Genomic DNA, 12,300 nt, shown 5'->3' on the forward strand with positions numbered 1-12,300 from the left:
ACCTAATTCAACATGGATTCCCCAACCCCAATGACATGTGAACAATTTCAGACCTCATTTTCCAACCCTTTGTCCTCATAGTGCTTGGATAGCGTGTCTTAAAAATCCTTAGCCCTTTCCCGAGATTTTGAAGACAACTATGCAACTGAATTAATAATTGAATAGTGATTAATTGTGCACAGTGCATCAAAACCGCTGAGCACTACAGGGTGGGAGCCCATAAAGATTTTTATTTTTATTTTTGTTGCTACCCCTGCTACCATGTTAACAAACTGAATGCTGACAAGCTGACTTGATTGTGAATATTTTGGGAAATGGTGTAGGTTCCAACTGGGTTGGCACTTTGCATCTTACATTTTTGAAAAGATGTACAGCTAAATGTGTGAATGCAGCAAGAGTATGTATCACACATGTTGGGGAGCTGAGATTGACTCCTTCTAAAGCACATATGTTAGATAGCGATCCCCAGTCTTGTGGCTGTGTAATGTGCAAAATGGCTGTATCAAGCAGTTTGCCCTAACCTTGGGGGCCCTCCAAACTGGCTTTTTGTTTGCTTATTTGTTTGCAACATTTCGTGTCTGGCAAGGGCACGAGCCCTTGGCCCAAACCAAAGCGCAAGAGCAGCCGAGGTCAAGCAGCCCAAGCAGAAGATGTTAGCCATCAAGACATCAATGGAGCAGAAGATGCAGCAGGCCAAGTCACTGGTGGAGAAGGAGAGCCTAGCATGTGACTGGCTGCAACAATGTGATTTCATGGGGACCTTCAAGAGTGACCTTGGGTGTGAGGTTAATAATTATGTCTGCTACCGGTGCTTATTGTTTCTTTAAACTGAGGTTCTGCAGTATCATGTGATTGGGATTGAGTAGATGGAACTACTCTGGCGGGTATAGAACTATGTAGTTCTATACCCGCCAGAGTGACAGCCGGCTCTGGTATAGATCTGAGCTCCTCTCAGGTGAGAGATGGGAGAGGAATATTAGATGGTTCAGTGAGAGTGGAGCATAAGTTCCAGATATTAGGAGTGTATCTTATCTGTGCATGCTTGGCAGTGACCCTTTGTGTGTGGGTTGTGATATTCCACCACCAGTCCTCCAGCCCTCCACCAAAGCTCCATTTCAGCTATTTTTGTTGTTTTTAACGTTGGATGAAATCTCCCATGAATATTTGGCCTCAATCTCAACTACTGTCCATAGCATTTGAGAACACCTTTGAAGTGTCTTATGAAGACCTGGAATAGCTCAGTAGGTAAACCATGAGACTCTTAATCTCAAGGAAATGGGTTTGAGCCCCATGTTGAACAAAAGATTTCTGTATTAGTTGGACTGGATGACCCTTGCGGTCCTTTCCCACTGTCCAATTCTATCATTCTATAGGCAAGAGATGGGGAGCCTGTGACCCTCCCTCCAGATGTGGTTGGACTCCAACTCCTGTCATCCCTGACCACTGGTTGTGCTGGCTTGGGCTGATGAGAGCTGGAGTCCAACAACATCTGGAGGACCACAGAATCCCCATCCCAATTTTAAACAAGGAATGGGGGGGGAGCAGAGAGAGAAATAATGTCATCAGATAGCAAAGGCAGGAGTGATAGCCCCCAGCTCCTGAACCAGTTGGGTCTCATTTAGGACTGTCTTTAGAAACAGAATATCCCATCTGAGCCACTTAGCACCCCCTACTTGCAATGAGTTGTGTTTCAGACAGCTCTGAACAGGAAGGGGAAGTTAACCAAACATGAGGTTCATGATGATACCAATGCACACAACCAGCCATCATGATTGAAGTCTCAAGTGTCCAGGAGTCAGGACTTCCACCAAGCCTCTCAATTACATGCAGCTTACATGGATGAATGTGTGTTTTGATTCCGGATGTTTAAAAGAAATCAGGAGCATGTGCAGCTACAAGTCAGGCATGTCCTGCATCTTCTGTCAGAGGCTCCATCACAGCAGGGCAGCACCCTGTTGCTCCCTCCCTGGAAGACGCTATTACAGCGGATGAGAATATCCTATAGTGCCAGGGGGCCTTGTTGCTATTTGGGTGGGCTTGAAATTGATCAGAACCTCTCTGAGTCCTAGGGTGCTGTAAAGTTATTGCAAGATGGTTCTGACCTGGATACTTCATCACAGAGTCCTGACAGGAGAGAACAGATGCTCTGCGAGGATCACGCTGTCGTGGAAGTTGCTGAACAATTTGCAGGTGATGGATGTGGTAGCACTCGAAAAGGAATCACGTACCAACAACTCAAGACATGGGATGAAATGAGAGGAAGGGAGGACTCCCCTCTTCCCACTGTTAACTATGAGTAGATTCACACAACAGTGTTTTATTTTTAGCTTTGTTCTGCAGTGGCATGAAAGTTTGCATTCAACTTCTTGCCCGGCTCCAGTACTTAAGGTAAAGGTAAAGGGACCCCTGACCATTAGGTCCAGTCGTGGCCGACTCTGGGGTTACGGCGCTCATCTCGCTTTATTGGCCAAGGGAGCCAGCGTACAGCTTCTGGGTCATGTGGCCAGCATGACTAAGCCACTTCTGGCGAACCAGAGCAGCGCACGGAAACGCCGTTTACCTTCCCGCCAGAGCAGTACCTATTTATCTACTTGCACTTTGACGTGCTTTTGAACTGCTAGGTTGGCAGGAGCAGGGACCGAGCAACGGAAGCTCACCCTGTCGTGGGGATTCGAACCGCCAACCTTCTGATCGGCAAGCCCTAGGTTCTGTGGTTTAACCCACAGAGCCACCCGCTTCCCTAGGATAGCGACTTACATATCTCCTAAAGCAAGAACAGAAGAGGGTTGACATTTTGCATAAAATGTGCATGTGCCTATTCATGCAAATTTAGAGCTACCTATTACCAGCACCCTTACAGTTCCCGGGATTCTTTGGGGGAAACCAAGGACTTGAAATGCCTGGCCATACTCTCCCTCCATATAGTTCTTTATATTTAAATCAGGTTTGGACATGTGACAGGTCTACAGCAGCAGCTACTGACCCAATCCCTACAGACAAATTGTATCTGGTGTCACCGCACTGCCGTTGCCTCTTCCTCACCAACACTGCCTGTCCAGTAGTGGCTAGCACTGCTTGTGGCTGTGAATATGCATCAGAAGATGGAAGGGGCCCGAGGGGCATGGGAGCGAGTTGAGGAGGTCTCCTGTGGCATGGAAGCAATGCCTCCTCTTCTGCTTTGGAGGCCATGGTCCCAACAACAGCATTCCCTTTTGAGGGACCTAGTTGGTGGTGGCCCCTTCCGGAGGAGTCAGATGGTACCAAACACTGACCCAGACTTTTCCTCTGTCTCATAGAATCATAGAATTCAAAGGGATCCCAAGGGTCATCTAGTCCAACTCCCAGCAAGGCAGGAATGGCAACTAAAGCATCCATGAAAGATGGCCATCCATTGTGCTTCAACATGTCATATTGGGCAGGCATGCAAGCAACCACTCGCCTGCTCTTTGGAAGGAAGAATTTCTAGCCTCTGGGAGTCAGGCAAGGAAGAAGAAGAAGAAGAAGAAGAAGAAGAAGAAGAAGAAGAAGAAGAAGAAGAAGAAGAAGAAGAATAGTAGTAGTAGTAGTAGTAGTAGTAGTTTGGATTTGATATCCCGCTTTATCACTACCCGAAGGAGTCTCAAAGCGGCTAACATTCTCCTTTCCCTTCCTCCTCCACAAGAAACACTCTGTGAGGTGAGCGGGGCTGAGAGACTTCAGAGAAGTGTGACCAGCCCAAGATCACCCAGCAGCTGCATGTGGAGGAGCGGAGACGCGAACCCGGTTCACCAGATTACAGTAGTGCCCCGCAAGACGAATGCCTCGCAAGACAAAAAACTCGCTAGACGAAAGGTTTTTTCGTCCGCGATTTGCCTCGCAAGACGAATTCCCCTATGGGCTTGCTTCGCAAAACGAAAATGTCTCGCGACTTTGTTTCCTTTGTGCAAAAACCGTTAAAACCAAGGGAGCTTAGCTTGAGCAGCTGCAGTTGCGACTTGGCTTCGAGGAGCAACTGTTAGCACGTGGTTTGGTAGCCTTTTATCAGACTTTGCTCACTTTTGAAGATTTTCCAGAACTTTTCCAGAACTTCTCTTTCATCCATTTGGTAAGTTAAACTTTTATAACTTTTTTGGGGGGTTTTGGATTTTGGGTTGGGGTGTTTGGGATTCAAGGACTTGGTGTTGGGAAGGGGTTTGCGATAATCTGGGGGCTTGTGGGCCTTTTTTTGGAATTTTTATGATTTTCTGTGACCATTGGGCCAGGTTGTTTATTTTTGAAAATTTTTCTGTGTTTGAATTTCTGAGTGCTGGCTGGCTAGGGGAACAGTGGGGGAGGTTTCTGAAGAAATCTGGGGGCTTGTGGGGGTTTTTTTTGGAATTTTTATGATTTTCTGTGACCACTGGGCATGGCTGTTTATTTTTGAAATTTTTTTTCTGAGTTTGAATTTCTGAGTGCTGGCTGGCTAGGGGAACAGTGGGGGAGGTTTCTGAAGAAATCTGGGGGCTTGTGGGCCTTTTTTTGGAATTTTTATGATTTTCTGTGACCACTGGGCATGGCTGTTTATTTTTGAAATTTTTTTCTGAGTTTGAATTTCTGAGTGCTGGCTGGCTAGGGGAACAGTGGGGGAGGTTTCTGAAGAAATCTGGGGGCTTGTGGGGGTGTTTTGGAATTTCTATGATTTTCTGTGACCACTAGGCATGGCTGTTTATTTTTGAAATTTTTTTTTCTGAGTTTGAATTTCCGAGTGCTGGCCATGTTGTTATTTTTTGAAATTCTTTTTTTGTCTGGGTGGGGAAGCAGTTGGGGAGGGGTTTGCAGCAGTAGGGGAGGGGCTGGGGGAGCAGTTGGGGAGGGGTTTGCAATTTCTGTGTTGTGGGTGGGTTGGTGCGTGTCTGTGGGAGCAGTTGAGGTTTTCGAAGACATTTTTGAAGCCTTTTTGAAGCTTTTCCTAAACTTTTTTTGCAGCCATTTGAGGTTCCTGAGGACTTCGGTGGTTGATTGTTGAAGCTTTTCCAGAACTTCTCTTTCATCCATTTGGTAAGCTAAACTTTTAAAACTTTTTTGGGGGTTTTGGGATTTTGGATTTGGGGTTGGGGTGCTTGGGATTCAAGGAAGGCCTTGGTTCTGGGTTTTAATTTCTGTGTGGTGGGTGGCTGGGTGCTTCTGTATTTTTTGGGTTTGAAGCACATCACTGATTTTTTTTCCTGTTTCTTAGTTTACGAAGGTAGGACCTGTGCTGCCATGGGACCCAAGAAGACTGCTGCTGCGGTGGCCGGCGAGAGGAAGAAGGAGAAGGTGACGCTGGAAATGAAGAAGGACATCATCCGGAAGCACGACGGCGGAATGCGTGTGACGGACATCGCCAGGGAGTACGGCAGGAACCCATCGACCATCGGGACCATCCTGAAGATGAGGGAGAAGATCATGGTGACTGATGCAGCCAAGGGAGTCACCAGGATCATGAAGAACCGCCCAGCTGTCCTGGAGGAGGTCGAGAAGTTGCTGCTCATCTGGATAGAAGAGAAGCAGCGTGCAGGGGACACAGTGTCTGAGGCCGTCATTTGTGAGAAGGCCAAGGCCTTGCACGCAGACCTCGTCCGGGAACAGCCAGGAACCTCAGCCGAGCCAGAAGTCTTCAAGGCTAGCAGAGGTTGGTTTGACCGGTTCAAGACAAGATCTGGCATCCACAGCATGGTCAGGCATGGAGAGGCTGCCAGTTCTGATGTTCCTGCGGCTGAAGAGTTTGCAGCGGAGTTCCTGGAGCTTGTGAAGACGGAGGGCTACGTTCCGCAGCAGGTCTTCAACTGCGACGAGACCGGGCTGTTTTGGAAGAGGATGCCCAAAAGGACTTTCATCACTCAGGAGGAGTCCAGGCTGCCTGGCCACAAGCCCATGAAGGACCGTCTGACCCTGCTCTTCTGTGCCAACGCAAGCGGCGACCTGAAGATCAAGCCCCTGCTGGTGTACCACTCGGAGAACCCACGGGCCTTCAAGAGACACAAGATCGACAAGGAGCGGCTGAGTGTCATGTGGCGATCCAACAGCAAGGCTTGGGTCACACGTGTGCTGTTTGTGGACTGGGTCAATCTTGCTTTTGGCCCTGCTGTCAAGCAGTACCTGCTGGACAACGACCTGCCGCTGAAGGCTTTGCTTCTGATGGACAATGCTCCTGCCCATCCTAAAGGCCTTGAGGTGGACTTGTTGGAGGAGTTCAGCTTCATCAACATCATGTTCCTGCCGCCTAACACCACGCCACTGCTCCAGCCGATGGATCAGCAGGTCATCGCCAATTTCAAAAAACTCTACACCAAGGAGCTTTTCAGGCGATGCTTCGAGGTGACTGACTGCACCACCATCACCCTGCGGGAATTCTGGAAGGACCACTTCGACATCGTCACCTGCTTGAAGATGGTCAACACGGCCTGGAAAGGGATCAGCCAGAGAAATTTGAATTGCGCTTGGCGCAGCCTGTGGCCGGACTGTGTGGCACCAAGTGACTCTGATGCACCAGAGTCAACAGTGGTGCAGGACATTGTTGCCTTGGGGAGGACCATGGGCCTGGAGGTCACGGAGGAGGACGTCTGCGAGCTGGTGGAGGGGCACGACGACGAGCTGACCACCGTGGAGCTGGTCGAACTGCAGGCAGAGGCTGCGCAGGAGCAGGTCTCACTGGAAGAGGAGGAAGCAACTGAGGAACGGCTGTCCTCCGAAAGACTGAGGGACATTTGCCAGAGGTGGAAGGAGGTGCAGACTTTTGCAGATCTACACCACCATGAGAAGCACGTGGCACATGACGCTGGGAACTTTTATGATACGAGGGTCATGTCGTATTTCAGGGACCTGCTGAAAAGGCGGATAAAGCAGCAGACTATGGACAGGTTCTTGACCAAGAAGCAAAGAGTGGAAGAGGAGCCTTCTTCAAGTGGTCCCCCAGAGTCTTAGAAAATGTACTGTATACTTTGTTGATTTTTAAATGTTTTTCTGTCATGTTTATAAAGTTAATTTATTTTCCCTTAAATTTTTGAACTGCTCTTTACAGTATGTGTGACTTTAAAGAGCAGTTAATAAACTGTTGTTGTACCAAATTTGGCTTTGTTTGGACTTTTTTTGACCATAGGAACGCATTAATTGATTTTCAATGCATTCCTATGGGAAACCGTGCTTCGCAAGACGAAAAATTCGCTAGACGACAAAAATTGCGGAACGAATTAATTTCGTCTTGCGGGGCACCACTGTACGAGTCTATTGCTCTTAACCACTACACCACACTGGGAGCATGAAAGAGATCTGATGCCTTATTTTTTCAAGCACAAATGACTACCTTTTATAGAAAGTCTAGCTAAGAAAACATATTGTGCACTATTTATTCTTGCGGATTTAACCCTAATCTCATAACTTTTGGTCGCACGGAAATTGAATCACAATTCTGTGGTTCTGTGATTCTTTGCAAGCCCATATTGCAAGCTCGGTGGTAGAGAGGCTGCTTGGCATGTAGAAGGCCCCAAATTCAGTCCCCAGCATCTCTGAACATCAGAGCTAATCTAAACCATACTGAGCTAGACGGACATACAGAGCTAATCTAAACCATACTGAGCTAGACGGACCCTGGTTTGACTCAGTATAAACCACTTCCTATGTTCTTATTTTAATCATATAGCTTTGCCTTCTGCATAACCTTATTAGACGTGGAGGGGAGAGGTTGTTCCTCCCCCCCCCCGCTAATTCTGTTTCTTCCCTCTAGATAATTCCATGTTATTGTTAAGCCACTAAGTGGCATCCAAGGAACCCTCAGCATCCCAACCTACAGACCACGCTGCATCTTGCACCTAACATTAAATAAGGGATTTATTGCCACTTAGAGCTATCTGATGCCCAATTTTTTTTCCAGAGGTTCCTACACTCCCCCTTCCCCTCACGATGTCTTTAATGAAAAATGAGATTTTTCTCACCACCTTGGCAAATATTTTCCCCAGCAGGTATACTGTCGAACATGTTGCATTGACAGCATGACATGGAATCTAAAAAGCACAGAGAGACTAATTACAGGGAGAAAATTACACCAAAAGACCAATTTCCTCATGATGAAAATGACAGCCTGGTGCCCTGCCTCCTAGCCCAATTGGGCATGCTGCCTGTGAAACATCCCTATATCGTGTTATATTATAAGTCACGGCAATTGGGGAGGTGGGGGCATTTTTTATTTTTTTATTTTTGCACAGTTAGCAGCAAGCTTGAGGAACCAAGGTGAGATGACAGCTAAGTAAGGTATCACATTAAATGCCAAATCATACCCTGCCAGCTTAGCTTCAGCAGCAAGAAGAGGAATTTGTATTGCTAGACAAGTGGGCCCAAGCCATATAGCTGGAACAAAGTCAAAAGTCTTTCTGTGACTCCATTCTTTGTACTACTCTACTAATCTAAGAAGATCTAGTAAGCTACCGTATTTTTCGCTCTATAAGACACATTTTCCCCCTCCTTAAAAGTAAGGGGAAATGTGTGTGTGTGTGTTACAGAGCGAATGCAGGCTGTGCGGCTATCCCAGAAGCCAGAACAGCGAGAGGGAGCACTGTGCAGCCCTCCCTCTTGCTGTTCTAGCTTCTGGCTTAGCCCTTCTGTCCCTTCCACCACCTCCCGCAAAAGCCCAGAGGAGGGAAAAGCCGGCAAGCGCCACCCACACGCTCCACGCAGCTTGTGAAAGGGAGCGCTGAGCAGAGCCTGGGATGCATATTTCCCCCCTTGCATTCCCCCTCTAAAAACTAGGTGTGTCTTATGGTCAGGTGCGTCTTATGGAGCAAAAAATACAGTAGTTGGAGAGCGATACCTGTCAGCATGTTGAACCCCAAAACCGGGACACGCATCTTTCCATCTGTGATCCCATGCGAGACACATGACCCACATGAGATCACAGAGCCCAAAAGACACATTTTTCAGGGCCATGCTCTGACACAACCCCACTTTTTCTGGGCAAGATCTTGTGCAAAATCACTCGAGAATCACAGCGCCCTAAATTGCTGCCACGCTGTCGCCGGAAATGATGGGCCGTCCCAGTTTTTCCAGGACACTTGCAGGGTATGGAGACCCACCAAGCTGAACAAAAGTAGCATAGGTTGCAGTTTATTTAAGGCCAACTCCCAAGGATCCTCTCCCAGAGGGAAATTCAAGTCACACGGGGAGAGAGCTCAGTGCAGCCTGAGCCTGGTTAGGCCTATAGTTTTATTGATTGATTATGTTTATATCTAACCTTTTCCTCCAAGGCACTCAAGAGGGAGTCCATGGTTGTGCCCCTCCTCAATTAAGCTCCACAAGGTAGGTTAGGTGGAGAGGCTGTGACTGGCCCAAGGTCATCCAGTGAGCTTCATGGCCATGTGGGGATTTGAACCCTGGTCTCACAGGAACCAGCCTGACACTCTAACCACTAGACCATGCTAGAGCAGCTCATGCAGCAAAAAGAGGTGGAGGGGGAAATGTTGGCTGCCCTAGCCATGCCACTTTGTGGTAGACCCACTTTGTCTGGTCACACCAAAATGGCTTTGGGGAAGCAGCGGGGGAGGAGATGAAAAGAGGTGGTGGTGTGCCAATATCTAACATTAGAACAGAAGGAGAACATTTCCCCTCCAACACATTTCCCAGATGTGGGTTCTGCACCTCATGACTCCAGGCATCTTATCAACAGCCACTCACCTAGATTCTTTCCCTTCTTCTTGAACATGTTTTTAATAGTGAGTCCGCAAGTGACTGTGAAGGCCAATTCTGGATCCACACATCCTTCCACAGTGGGGACATAGGTTTCCATGTGGGAGTTGATCACGGTGAGGGTTTGCCAAACATGCCTTCCTCTTAGCACGTTTCTCTCTTTCATCCTGAGTTTGAATATCTTCAAAGCCAATGACACCTTTGGTAAAGGCTGTTCTCCAATTGGAGTGCTTGCAGGCTAGTGTTTCCCAATGGTCAGTGTTTATACTACATTTTTTTTTAGATTTGCCTTGAGAGTCTTTAAACCTCTTTTGTTGACCACCAGCATTACGCTTTTCATTTTTAAGTTCAGAATAGAGTAGTTGCTTTGGAAGATGATAATCAGGCATCTGAACAACATGACCAGTCCAACGAAGTTGATGTTGAAGAATCATTGCTTCAACGCTGGTGATCTTTGCTTCTTCCAGTACACTGGCATTAGTTCGTCTGTCTTCCCAAGTGATATGTAAATTTTTTCGGAGGCAGCGTTGATGGAATCTCTTGAGGAGTTGGAGATGGTGTTTATAAGTGGTCCATTTTCACAAGCATACAGTAAGGTTGGTATTGCAATAGCTTTGTAAACAAGCAATTTGCTTTCCCTGCAGACGTCCCAGTCCTCACTCTGCACTTCAATTGGGAGAAAGCTACATTTGCAGAGCTTAGGTGATGCTGGATTTCTTCATCAATGTCGGCCCTTGTGGAAAGATAACTGCCCAGGTAGGAGAAGTGATTGACACTTTCCAATGTTATACCATTGAGTTGGATTTGTGGTGCTGCAGAGGGGTTGGTTTGTGCTTGTTGGTGCAGCATTTTGGGTTTTTTGGATGTTGAACAATAGGCCAAGCTTTTTGTAAGCTTCTGTGAAGATATTGAGAATAGTTTGGAGGTCATTCTCTGAGTGTGCACACAGTATGTTGTCATCAGCACACTGAAGCTCTATGACGGAAGTCATGGTAACCTTATTCTTTGCTTTCAGCCTACTCAGATTAAAGAGCTTTCCATCTGTTTGAGATATGATTTCTACTCCAGTGGGGAGCTTCCCTTCAATGAAGTGTAGGATCATGGCAATGAAAATAATAAATAGATTTGGGATGAAAACACAATCCTGTTTAACACCTGATCCTACTACTGTGAATGGTTCACTTTGAGAGCCATTGTTATCTGTGGTTGTTGCTGTCATATTAAAAAAAAGAAAAGAAGGTAAAGGACCCCTGGATGTTTAAGTCCAGACAAAGGCAACTATGGGGTTGCGGAGCTCATCTCGCTTTCAGGCCGAGGGTGACAGACAGCTTTCCAGGTCATGTGGTCAGCATGACTAAACCACTTCTGGTGTAACGGGACATGGTGACGAGTGCCAAAGTGCACAGAAACACCATTTACCTTTCCACTGCAGCAGTACCTATTTATTTGCTTGCACTGGTGTGCTTTCAAACTGCTAGGTTGGCAGAAGCCAGGACTGAGCAGCGGGAGCTCACCACATTGCAGGGATTCGAACCGCCAACCTTCAGACTGGCAAGCTCAAGGGGCTCAGTGGTTTGGACCACAGCGCCACCCACTCCCCTTAGCAAACCTTGCTGTCATATTATAATGGAGGAGCCGAAGGATGATAACAAATTTATCTGGGCAGCCAATTTTCAGAAGGACAGTCCACTGGGCATTACAATTTACAGTGTTGAAGGCCTTAGTCAGGTCAATAAACGCCATATACAGGGGTTGGTTTTGCTCTCTGCATTTTTCTTGAAGCTGTTGAGTGATGAAAATCATGTCCACTGTTCCTCTATAAGGTCAAAAACCATTTTGGATTCAGGAAGAGTCACCTTGGATACAGTTAGGAGATAGTTTGCTAAGATCCTTGCTAGAATTTTGCCGGCTGCAGCTAATAAAGAGATGCCTCAATAGTTTCTGCAATCCGTGCTATCACCTTTGTAAAAGAGATTGATAATTTTGGTATTCCTAAAGTCTGCTGGGATCTCCACTCTCTCCCAGATTTTTTTGATGAGCTTGTGAAGTTGTTGTGTAAGTTCAATTCCATCCACTTTGAAGACTTCGGCAGATATCCCATCAGTTCCACTGGCTTTAGCTTTTAGAAGTGTGGCATTGTCTGTTGAGCATAGGGGGCATATGCCATGATTTATTGGCCCATAGGTGGTCTTTGTGGCTTCAAAGAAATTCTGTGCATCATGAGTGTCGGCTAAGTGCTGGATCTCTTGAGCTTTTTTAATCCGCCAGGTATTATTTAGTTCTCCGGTTCTTCTTTGAACCTCAACCTTAGCATTGGCATAGGTTTTTTCTTGGTGGCGCAGTTTCTATCTCTTTGCCAGAACTGAAAGGCCTTCCTTTTCTTGTCAATCATGTGTTCGATCTCACTGTCATTCTCATCAAACCAGTCCTGGTGTTTTTTGGTTTGGTGTCCAATAGTTTGTTCTCAGGCTGCAATAATGGACATTTTTAGCTTGGTCCAGTATTCCTCTAGTTGTTTGGAAGCAATCCCACTTAATAGGATCTTGAAGGGCTTGAGTGTTCATTTGTGCCTTGGTTTCCTTCCTTGAAGCCTGCGTTGAAGTATAATCTTGATAGCCATCGTGAAAC

The sequence above is a fragment of the Podarcis vaucheri genome (assembly GCF_965113315.1).
Source record: "Podarcis vaucheri genome assembly, chromosome: 11".
Taxonomy (NCBI): domain Eukaryota; kingdom Metazoa; phylum Chordata; class Lepidosauria; order Squamata; family Lacertidae; genus Podarcis; species Podarcis vaucheri.